The sequence below is a fragment of the Ornithorhynchus anatinus genome, chromosome 17, assembly GCF_004115215.2.
Source record: "Ornithorhynchus anatinus isolate Pmale09 chromosome 17, mOrnAna1.pri.v4, whole genome shotgun sequence".
In the NCBI taxonomy this organism is placed as follows: domain Eukaryota; kingdom Metazoa; phylum Chordata; class Mammalia; order Monotremata; family Ornithorhynchidae; genus Ornithorhynchus; species Ornithorhynchus anatinus.
In genome coordinates, this window is record NC_041744.1 from 79,924 (window position 1) to 92,077 (window position 12,154).

The window sequence follows — 12,154 nt, forward strand, 5'->3', positions numbered from 1 at the left end:
AGTTGTTTAAGAAGGGGAGTGACATGCCCAGATCGTTTCTGCAGGAAGATGAGCCGGGCAGCGGAGTGAAGAATAGACCGGAGCGGGGCGAGAGAGGAGGAAGGGAGGTCAGAGAGAAGGCTGACACAGTAGTCTAGCCGGGATATAACGAGAGCCCGTAATAGTAAGGTAGCCGTTTGGGTGGAGAGGAAAGGGCGGATCTTGGCGATATTGTAGAGGTGAAACCGGCAGGTCTTGGTAACGGATAGGATGTGTGGGGTGAACGAGAGGGACGAGTCAAGGATGACACCGAGATTGCGGGCCTGCGGGACGGGAAGGATGGTCGTGCCATCCACGGTGATAGAGAAGTCTGGGAGCGGACCGGGTTTGGGAGGGAAGATGAGGAGCTCAGTCTTGCTCATGTTGAGTTTTAGGTGGCGGGCCGACATCCAGGTGGAGACGTCCCGGAGGCAGGAGGAGATGCGAGCCTGAAGGGAGGGGGAGAGGACAGGGGCGGAGATGTAGATCTGCGTGTCATCTGCGTAGAGATGGTAGTCAAAGCCGTGAGAGCGGATGAGTTCACCGAGGGAGTGAGTTTAAATGGAGAACAGAAGAGGGCCAAGAACTGACCCTTGAGGAACTCCAACAGTTAAAGGATGGGAGGGGGAGGAGGCTCCAGCGTAGGAGACCGAGAATGATCGGCCAGAGAGGTAAGAGGAGAACCAGGAGAGGACAGAGTCCGTGAAGCCAAGGTGAGATAAGGTATGGAGGAGGAGGGGATGGTCGACAGTGTCAAAGGCAGCAGAGAGGTCAAGGAGGATCAGAATGGAGTAGGAGCCATTGGATTTGGCAAGAAGGAGGTCATAGGTGACCTTAGAGAGAGCAGTCTCGGTAGAGTGGAGGGGACGGAAGCCAGATTGGAGGGGGTCTAGGAGAGAATGGGAGTTAAGGAATTCTAGGCATCGATTGTAGATGACTCGTTCTAGGATTTTGGAAAGGAAGGGTAGTAGGGAGATCCTGTTTGTCCTTCCTGGCAGAGCACTGGAATTCTCGGTTCAGTTCAGTTCAGAGAAGCAGCGTGGCTCAGTGGAAAGAGCATGGGTTTGGGAGCCAGAAGTCATGGGTTCGAATCCCAGCTCTGCCACTTGTCAGCTGTGTGGCTGTGGGCAAGTGACTTCACTTCTCTGTGCCTCAGTTACCTCATCTGTAAAATGTTGATGAAGATTCTGAGCCTCATGTGGGACAACCTGATTACCTTGTATACCCCAGGCTTAGAACAGTGCTCTGCACATAGTAAGCGCTTAACAAATACCAACATTATTATTCTTTAACCAGGTTCTTTTCTCCTCTGACTTTTGCTTCCTTCCTTTTTTTTTTTTTTGGCTACTTCCAAAATTATTGAGAAGCTCAGTGGAAAGAGCACGGGCTTTGGAGTCAGGGCTCATGAGTTCGAATCCCAGCTCTGCCACCTGTCGGCTGTGTGACTGTGGGCAAGTCACTTAACTTCTCTGTGCCTCAGTTCCCTCATCTGTAAAATGGGGATTAAGACTGTGAGCCCCATGTGGGACAACCTGATTCTCCTATGTCTACCCCAGCGCTTAGAACAGTGCTCGGCACATAGTAAGCGCTTAACAAATACCAACACAAAAAAATTATGTTTGATATCTATTTTGGCTTTTTCTTCTTCCTAACCTTTTACAATACTGAGTCATTTTCTTCCTTGATGACATTTTTAATCTCCATCCACATATTGTCTGGTTCCTTGTCTGTGAGATTAAGCACCTCAAATCTATTTTTTACATGATTTTTAAATACAGGGGGAATATTTGTCAAGTCATATTTGGGCAGCTATAAGGCATGGTAGATCTTCATAAGTTTTAGCCTGAATTTGCATGTTAGCAGCTCATGATCTGCTCCACAATCAGCTTCAGGCCATTTTTTCCTGCCAAAATAGAACTCCTTTCTGCAAATAACACTGAATATTTGATTTCTATATAGTCCATCTGGTGAGGCCCATGTAAGGCATCGTTTAGGTTGTATAAAGAAGGTGTTGGCAGTAAAAAAGTCATTTGATTCACAGAAATCGATGTCGGTCCCCAGCTTGATTCTGATTTCCAAGGCCACATTTTCCAACAACCTTCATTTCCATTCCATTACCACCTTTTGTATTCCAATCTCCAGTGATAATCAACACATTTTGCTTGCAGCTTTTATCAATCTCTCTCTCCCCTTCATAATAGAACCTATCCATTTTTTCTTGCTCTGCATCTGTTGTTAGGGCATACATTTGAGGTACTGTCATATTGAATGGTTCTCCTCTGAATCTAACAGATATCAATTGATCATTGACAGCATTATATCCAATAATTGTCTTAACAATTTTCTCTGTCACAATTCCCGCTACACCATTTCTTCTTTTCTTAGCATGAGTAAAGAAGTAGATTTTGTGCTCATTCGATTAGAAATCCCCAATAGCAGTCCTTTTCAGTTCACCTATTCCTAGGTTGTCGATCTTCAATTGGTCCATTTCATTTTATTACTATTTTCAACTTTCCCTGGTTTATACTTTGCACATTCCATGTTCCAGGAATAAGGATATTTATACCTCTTCTCCTGTCTCCTTCGCTGATTGGCTGCCCATTGTTAGCTCGCTCTGCCCCCTCCCGTTGGGTCAGACCACTCTTTTCTCACCCGCTAATTGGCGGGTGTCTGTGAGCGGGCTCCGCCTCCTCCCGCGGGCTGAGGAAGGCTGAGGCGGGAAGCCAATCCTCACCTCCTGTCATGTAAAGGGCTCCCGCCCCTTTAAGAACCGGCACAGCTGTGACTGACGCCATCTTGAACTGCAAATTGAAGCCTCCTTCCCTGTTCTTCCTGCCCAGTGAATGCCGTTAGGAGGGGAGGGGCTACCTGACTCTACCCCTGTGTTACCCTCCCCGCATCTGACTCTCCCCAGTCTGATCTTTCCCCTTCTGATTCGCCCCTTGATTGATTCTCCCCTTATCTGACTCTTCCCTCTCTGCCTGTCCCCCTCTGACCGCCCCTTTTCTGAGCCTCCCTGACCTGACTCATCCCCTGTCTGACTCTTCCCTCGTCAACCTCTCGGTTGGGCCTGATCCCCTCCCCTCAGGCTGACTCCTCCAAGGAACCCTTTCAGCTGAGGGTGCCGCGGAGGACGGGAAAGCTTTTAGTACAATTGTCTCTCATACATACTCAGTAAAGTCCTCGCTGGATTGCTCAAAGGGGAGGATGGGCAAGACGGGCCTCCTCCTCACTTGGATTCTCCCTTCCTCTCTCTGCATTTTTTTCGTATGTTATTTATTTTGCGCCTACTTTATGCCAGGCCCGTTACTATGCCTTAGGGCAGGTTCAAGTCAGTTAGGTTAGTCTCAGTCCATATCCCACACGGAGATCACAGTCTTGATCAGTGTTTTACAGAAGGGACAACGGAGGCCCAGAGCAGCAAAATGACATGCACCAGGTCACTCAGCTGACAAGTGGCCTATGTGCCAACCACTGTACCAAGCACGGAATTAGATACATTGTAAGTGCAATGAACACAATCCTTATCCAACTGGGAACGTTTTCTTGTCCCTCAAACTCACCACCTTCCCAACCGGCTCATGCAGAATCTCTGCTGGCTCCAGAACTGCCGTTCCTGCTCCACCATAGTGGCGCTTGAAAGTAAGCAACCTATAGGAAAACTTGCTGTCAGAGGGCACAGGCAGTGGCTCCTCGATCTCCGCCACCTTTCTCTATCCCCATGGTGTATCGGTCCCCGTTGGGGACGACACTGTGTCCTGCTTTATAGTTTGTTCGATCCAGATGGGTCTTCCCCAGGCCCCTCTCCCCGCTGATACTGTTAGATCGGAAGACCCCGAGGGGCGAGGACTGGGCCTGATTCTCCACCTGGAGTGCTCTGTCAGTGGTTATTACAGTACTCTGCCCACAGGAAGCGCTCCATCGATACCCTCCCCCGCTCCTGCACAGGGAACACTGGCCTTTGGGGAACAGGCACCAGAGAGACCCGGAGCGAGACCCTACCCCAGTCCGCCAGCCCGGAGGCCCTGCCCCGGCCTTGGGGGTTCCCTGGGGAGAGCCCACCGCCCCCAAACCCACAGACTCTCCTTACCAGGGTCGGGTTGGATCATGGACTCTGCACTAGATGCTGAGAAGTCAATACATGTAGGTTTCCCGGAACCAAATGGGTCCCGGCTCTACCACAGTAGTTGCACAGCTTCCTGTTCAACTCTCTCCAATGGACAGGGCCCGGTAGGACGGGGGAGGCGAGGGGGAGGTGCTCAGTCGTCAAGGTCATTATTGATTGAGGGGCTTGATGAGGAAGGAGGCGGGGCCTGGGGGAGATATTCGGAAGAGGCGAGGCTTGTCACAGGTAGGCGCGGCATCATCTGACCTTTGACCCAGACATGTGGCCAAAATCAATTGGGCTCAGCGACTACGGGCTAGTGTGCTCGGGCTGGTGGTTGGTCATCTCCTTCCCACAGTCTCTGTGGGGATTATTGATTTCATGATGATTCCAAGAGAACGGGGACGTCCACTGTATGGAAGTCTGCTGAGAGTTTGAGGAGGATCAGGATCAGAAGCTATTGGATTTGGCGAAGGAAATTGTAGGAGCCAAGAGAGGGAGGTTTCTGTGGAATGAAGGGAAGGAAGCCTGTTTGGAAGGGGTGGAATGGGGGAGAGGAGGTGAAGACGGCAGGGTAGGCAACTCCCATGAGTGAATGGGAATAAGTGGCCAGAGAGATGAGAAAAAGACAAAGGAAAAAGACAGTGTCACTGAAGTCGAAGTTGGATCATGTTTCCAGGAGAACGGAGTGGTCCACAATATTGAAAGAAGCTGAGACTCGAGGAGAATTAGGACGGAGTAGAGGCTGTTGGATTTGGCAAGTCAGAGGTCATTGGAGGCCTTTGAGAGGATTATTTCTGTGGAGGGAAGGGGGAAGGAGACAGATTAGAGGGCAACAAGGAGAGAATTGGAGGATAGGAATTTGAGACAGTGGATGTAGACAAATTGGTCAAGGAATTTGGAAAGAAATGGTAGAAGAGAGATTCGGCGATAACTGAAGGAACCCCTGGGGTCTAGAGAGGGTTTTCTAGGATAGGGTAGATAGCATATTTGAAAGCAGTGGGGAGGAAGCCACTGGAGAGCAAACAGCTGAAGATGGTGGTCAGGGAGGGAAGAAGGGAGAGAGCAAGCATTTAGACCAGCTGCTAAGTGATGGGATCAGATGTGCAGGTGCCGGGGGTGGATTTTGAGAGGAGATGGGAGATTAGTTTTTGAGATGCTTCAGGGAAATATGGGAGAGTTGACGAAGGGGCATGGGAAACAAGGGACTAGGGAGGAGTAGGGAAGAACTGAGGGAGATCACACCTTGTCACCAAGGATCTCCTTCTTGCCAATTCCGCAGGCCTCTACTCCATCCAAATCCTCCCCAACCACTCGGCTGCGTTTGACACTAAGGCCCACCTCCTTCTCCTGGAAACATTATTCAACCTTGGTTTCATGGACACTATCCTACCCTGGTTCTGCTCCTATCTCCCTGTCTGCTCATTCTCAGTCTCTCTCGTGGGCTCCTCCTCTGCCACCGACCTGCTAAAGGTGGGGGTGCCTTAAGGCTCAGTTTGGGTCTCCTTCCATTCTCCATCTACACCCGCTCTCTTGGAGAACTCATTCACTCTCATGCCTTCAATTCCTATATCCATGGGGATGATTCCCTAATCTTCCTCTCCAGCTCTGGCCTCCCTCCCTCTCTGCAGTCTCTCATTTCCTCCTGTCTTCCTGGCATCTGACCTGGATTTTCAGCAGTCTTCTCAAGATAGACACATCCTAATCAGAACTCCTCATCTTCCTGACCAAACCTGTCGACCCACCGATTTTCCTGCCACTGTAGAAAGCATCAGCATCCTCCCGTCTCAGGAGTCTGTAACCCTGGCGATATCCTCATCTCATCTTTCCCAGTCACCCTATATATTCAGTCTATCACTAAATCCTGCAGGTTCAATCTTCATAACCTCAATAAAATTCTGCACTTTCCTCTCCGACCAAACAACTCCCACGCTGATCAAAGCATTCATTCATTCATTCATTCAATCGTCTTTATTGAGCGTTTAGCACGGGCAGAACACTGTACTAAGGGCTTGGAAAGTACAATCCAGCAATAAAGAGAGACAAACCCTGCCCACAATGGGCTCACAGTCTAGAAGGGGTGAGACAGACATCCAAACAAGTTAACTGGCATCAATATAAATAAATGGAAGTATAAATATATACACATAAAAACGAGTAAACAGGCATTAATATAAATAAATAGAATTATAGACATATACAATGTTTGCCCGCTGGGCCTCTAGCAGCTAGCACGTACTGTGGGCGTGGAGGGCTGTAGCGTGGAGGGTTGTAGGAAGCGAGTCGGGGCGACAGGAAGGGGAGGGGGAGCTGAGGAAAAGGGGGGCTTTGTCTTGGAAGGCCTCGTGATGGAGGTGAGTCTTCAGTAGGGCTTTGAAGAGGGGAAGTGTCATTGGCAGATTTGAGGAGGGAGGGTATTCCGGACCAAAGGTGGGACGTGGGCCAGGGATCGATGGCAGAACAAGCGAGAACGAGAAACAGTGAGAAGGTTAGCACCAGAGGTGCAGAGTGTGCGGGGCGGGATGTAGAAAGAGAAAAGGGAGGTGAGGTGGGAAGAGACAAGGTGATGAAGAGCTCTGAGGCCATTAGTGAGGTGTTTTTGTTTGATACGGAGGGTGAATGACAACTACTGGAGAGTTTTGAGGAGAGGGGCGACATGCCCAGAACTGTTCTGTAGAAAGATAATTCAGGCAGCAGAGTGAACTATGGCCTGAAGTTGGGAGAGACAGGAGGTTGAAAGGTCAGAAAGGAGACTGATGCAGTAATTCAGTAAGGATCATATTAGTGATTTTACTAACGTGGTAGAGATTTGGATGGAGAGGAAAGGGGGCATTTGGCGATGTTGTTAAGGTGAGACCGGAAGACCTTGGTGATGGATTGGATGAATGAGAGAGTGGACTCAAGGATGACACCAAAGGTGCGGGCTTGTGAGATGGGAAGGAAGGTAGTACCGTCCACAGTGACGGGAAAGTCAGGGAGCTGACAGTGCTTGGGAGGGAAGCCAAGGAGTTCTGTATTGGACATGTTGAGTTTTAGGTGACAGGAGGACATCCAAATAGAGATGTCCAGAAGGCAGGAGGAGGTGCGAGACGGCAGGGAAGGAGAAAGAACAGGGGAGGAGATAGAGGTTTGGGTGTCAACCGTGTAGAAAAGATAGTGGAAGCCACAGGAGTGAATGAATTCAGCAAGGGAGTCATTATAGATGGAGAATAGAAGGGGACCAAGAACTGGACCTCGAGGGTCCCCTACAGTTAGGGGACTGGAGTGGGAGGAGGAGCTCGCGAAGCAGGTTGAGAATGAATGGCCAAAGAGATAGGAGGAAAACCAGGAGAGAACATAGTCAGTTAAGAAGATTGATAACACGTTGGATAACACGTTGAGGCGAAGGGCATGGTTGACAGTGTCAAAGGCAGCTGAGAGTTCGAGGAGGATGAACCAACATTCTCGAGGAGGATGGCCAACAGCCGTTGTAGTTGGCCAGAAGGAGGTCATTGGATGACCTTTGACAGAGCAATTTCAGTGGAGTGGAGGGCACAGAAGTCAGATTAGAGGAGGTCCCAGAGAAGGTGGGAGCAGAGGGCGTCGAGAGGAGGGGGGAAGGACGAGGGAGAGGAGTGATCTTGGGGATTTCAGACCTGAACCTGCTAATTTTCCGATTGAAGTAGGTGGCCAGATCGTTGGGGGTAAATAAGGGACAGTCGGCCTGAGGAGGGAAGTAAATTTCCGGAACAGATGACGACGGTGAAGGGCATGGGTCTCAATAAGGAAGGAGAAATAGCTTTGCCGGGCAGAGGAGAGGTCAGAGTTAAGGCAGGAAAGACACACATAGTGGGAAAGTTTGGCCTGGGGTTTAGATTTCCTCAAGCAGCGTTCAGCGGCTCAAACATAGGAGGGAAGCAAGCGGACTGTGGAGGTGATTCAGGGCTACGGGTTAGTGGTGAGAGACTGACGAAGGGATAGGGGAGCCAGTGATTTGAGTGGAGAAGAGAGGGTGGAGTAGAGAGCGTCTGTTTGGTCACATACCCTATTCCACTTTGACTCTTGCATCAGCCTTCTTGCTGACCTTCCTGCCTCCTGTCTTTCCCCACTCCAGTCCATACTTCACTCTGTTGCCCGGATCATTTGTTAGCAAAACCAGTCAGTCTACATCTTCCCAATCCCTCCAGTGGTTGCCCGTCACCCTCCATATCCAACAGAAGCCCTTCACCATCAGCTTCAAACCCCTGCATCAGCTCACTCCCTCCTAACTCACCTCGCTACTCTTCTATGACAGCCCAGTCTCCACCACACTCCTCTCCTCTAAAGCCAACCTCTAAACGCAGTTGGAAACATTGTGCACATCATGATAAGATGCTGAACCGGGAATCGATAAACTCCAGAAGCATTCGACCGAGTCTCAGCCAATCCTTGAGCCCTAGCTTGCTTAACTTCCAGCTCATGCACAGAACAAGTTGTCTTGAAGGAAACATGAACTTTGCGGTTGAAGGGACGTCGATAATAAGCTGAAAATGAGAAATTCCATCTTCTTTTAGGATAATGAGAACCTCAGGGAGGGAATTCCTGAAGACTCCATTGGCTTCACTGCCACCCACCAATCACTAATCTCAGCGAATGATCAAGCTACACCCACAGCTGTAAGCCTTAAAAAGCCAGTGCTAACAATAGAGAGCGCCTTTCTCCTGGTGAGCCCTTTTAGGGTGAACATCGACACCGGGAATGTGTGTCTGGTCTGTGTAGCTTTTCTTTGTCCATTGGGCCAAGTATGACCACCTCCCACGGAGGCCACGAATTCTGTCTCGTGACAGGCATACGAGTCCAGGAGGCAAGAGAACATTCCCTAGCAGAGGAAAGGAGGGCTCAGTCAGGGAAGGCCTCCTGGACATGATGTACCTTCAGGGAAGGCTTTGAAAGGGGGGAGGTATAGATAAAATATGAATATAAAGTGAGTATATTGAACATGAGAGGAGCAGAGTATGCGGGCTGGGCTATAGTATAATAATAATAATAATTGTGGTATATGTTAAGCGCTTACTGTGTGCCAAGGACTGTACTCAGTGCTGGCAGCATATTAGGTTGGACACAGTCCCTCTCGCATGTGGGGTTCACAGACTCAATCCCCATTTCACAAATTAGATAACTGAGGTCCAGAGAAGTGACTTGCCCAAGGGCACACAGCGGACAAGTGGCTGTGGCGGGATTAGAACCCGTGACCCTGACCGGGCACCTTTAGACTGCGATGTCAGAAAGTTATTCCTATCGGGGAAGGAGTCATTCACCTCAGGATATTCACCTCAGTGAGACTTGAAGCTAGGAGGATACAGGCTGGACCTTCTGGGGCTTAGGAAAATGTCCTTATATTTCCACATAGCAGATGGCTGACACTAGGGAAATCATAGGTGCGACCCTCCCTTCAGCCTCCAGGAAGACCTGACCAATAGTAGTGAAAGTGAGACGTGTGATATGTGCTTGGATCAGCTGGAGAAGAACGGGAGGATTTTAGCTGTGTCATGAAGGCATGACGTCCAGGATTTAGTGAGAGAATCTTTATTTGTGTTGAAAGAGTCAGGTGACACGAGGTTACAGAGTTGTAAGACATGGAGGATGGTGGTGTTGTCTGCAGTGGTGGGAAGCACAAAAAGACAGGGGGGATAGCAATTGAAGGGGAAAAAGATAAATTCTGATATGGATATAATGAATGTCAGCAACTACGAAGAGGTGCAGTTTTCAGGTGGGGAAGAGGGTTCAGTTAAAGTTGGTGAGGATGAGGTTGCGATGGCCTGTTTGCCTAGACGAGAGGATTGAATTGTGACGAAAAGTCCCCTTCAGGACAGATTTGCGGATATTCGGCTCTGGAGGGATGAGGTCCTTCTCTAGGAGGACCCCAAAATTTTGACCCTGCCCAGGTCCTGAGAATCAGGCCGAACGTGGCCACTAAATACAGCCTCTCACACATGAAAAACACCCGGATGGAGCACCCATATTAGAACCTCCCTTAGCAGTCATACAGTATCATTCACGAGACAATGCTGGGGTGGGAACTCAGATAGGTTCCCTTGCGGCACCCTTTCAAGGCGTGCTCTCAGGTAGAGAAGTCCTTCTAATTCTGCAGCTTCTGCTTCGAAAACCTGGGCACAATCTGTACACTTTCCTTATTTTTTAGCTCTCCTCTTGCTTGTGCTCCTTGTGCCAGCAAACGACTGGTGGGATACTTTTGGTGGCGGTGGGGAAAGAGAGGGAAAACATAAGAAAAAGGATCAAGACTCTAGTGATGGAAAGAGGAAAAAAGAGTCAGAGGGACAGAGATGTAATAAAAAGAGCGAAGAATGATCAATTTCAAAGCACCTTCTAGAAGAACGTTCAGTAGCTGGGGAACGAGAGTCACAGAAGATTGTCTTTGACATCTTTAGGAGATACAATCAAGTAATTAGAAAATAAAGGGATAATGAAGAATGGTGGAAGTCTTCATAATAGGCTAGAACTTAGAGGACTGTGGTAGATTTCAGGAAAACAATGCCACAGTAGGTTTATAGCTCTGGTGGCAGCTAAGCATAAGTCATAACGTGTAAGAAAGTCCCAGAAATAGACAAATGGCCTGGGCAAAGGAAACCCTTTATTGCATGCAGTATTTTGACAACTGGAGCAACCACCAACTTCCTTTCTCTCCTTGCAATTTCAGGTGTGAACTCCAGATTTCCGAGCACAAGTTCCTGATGTTTAGAATGAATTTCTGTGGAAAATGATTGTATTACTGCCGAGCATGGGACATAGTAGTCAATGGCCTATATTTATAGAGCACTTACTCTGAGATGGGCACTGTTCAAGGCGCATGGGGGGAGTCGACTAGAGGTAGGCACTACACTGACGGATCTTAGAACCAACTACGTGTCGAGCACAAGACCAAGTGCATGGGAGAGGACATCAGAGTGAATAGAGAGCAAATGGTTAACATATGCCACGAATGTTATCGTGTGGATCTCAGACCCTTAAATTCATTGTCCCCGTCTTTCTAGATATGAGCTCTCCTAACAAGGCACCTTATGGAAGAGTTGCCAGAATGTGATTCCTGCCAGTGAAGAAGTCGTTGGGGCCAGGAGGTCCACCGCTTGAGTCCTGGAACCCAAGGGACCTAAGCAGAGTCCTCCAATGGGTCTTGAACTGTATTCGTGTTGGGAGGACATTAAAAGGGTGCTGCAGTAGTGAAGGTGAAACATATGATAAGTGCTTAGATGAGCACTGTAGCAGTTGATCTGCAGAGGACTGAGCTGATTTAGTGATGTTATGTAGATATAACTTCAGGATCTGTTGAGAGACTCATTATATGGGTTGATCGAGGCAATAGAGCAAAAGCTCTTGCCAACGTTATGCCGTTGTCAGACAGAGAATGGTGGCTTTATCTACAATGGGAGAAAAGATGGACAGACAGGGGAGAGCTGAGTTTGAATGGGAAGCGGAGAAGTTCCGTTTTGGACAAGATCAGGGTCAATAAGTGTCAGCAATGATGAGGAAATGTTGCTTTAGGTCGGAGGAGAAGGTAGACCACAGATGAGGAAGAGTTTGATATGGCACTTGTGTCTAGACAGGGTTTTTTTGTCATGCCATTTATGATGAGTTTTTGGGAACTATGCTCTGGTTTGATGAGTTCCTTCTCGGGAGAGACCCCCTGGATTTCGACCCCTTGCAGGTGCTGAGAATCATGCCAAACAGGGCCACTAAGTTCTGTCCTCTGGACACAATGGTCTACTGGATGGATTTCCCCTCAGTAGGGCCGCCCACGGCATGCGGTATCACTCAGGTGACATATCTCTGGGTGGAAGTCCTAGTAGGGGAAGGGAGGGTTCTCTTGTCGAAGCCAGTCATTCACAGGCTAAAGTTGAGAGATAATTGACTTGCTGCAGGTTCTGTCCCGACACAGTGAGCACAACTGGTGCATTCTTTAGGGTCTAGTGCTCCTCTTCCTCCCCTTCCATCATTTCACTTCTGCCAGCATGGAGCTCCACGCAAACGACCCACACAAGAAGAATGAATAGAAGT

The 12,154-nt window shown here is 49.0% G+C and overlaps 1 long non-coding RNA gene across 1 annotated transcript; it reads left to right on the forward strand.

Moving 5' to 3' along the window:
* The first annotated feature begins 10,397 nt into the window (after positions 1 to 10,397).
* On the forward strand, positions 10,398 to 11,324 carry LOC114817988. Its single transcript, XR_003765817.2, has 2 exons — positions 10,398 to 10,799; positions 11,134 to 11,324. It is a non-coding gene; the product is annotated as an uncharacterized LOC114817988 (long non-coding RNA).
* The last annotated feature ends 830 nt before the right edge of the window (positions 11,325 to 12,154 follow it).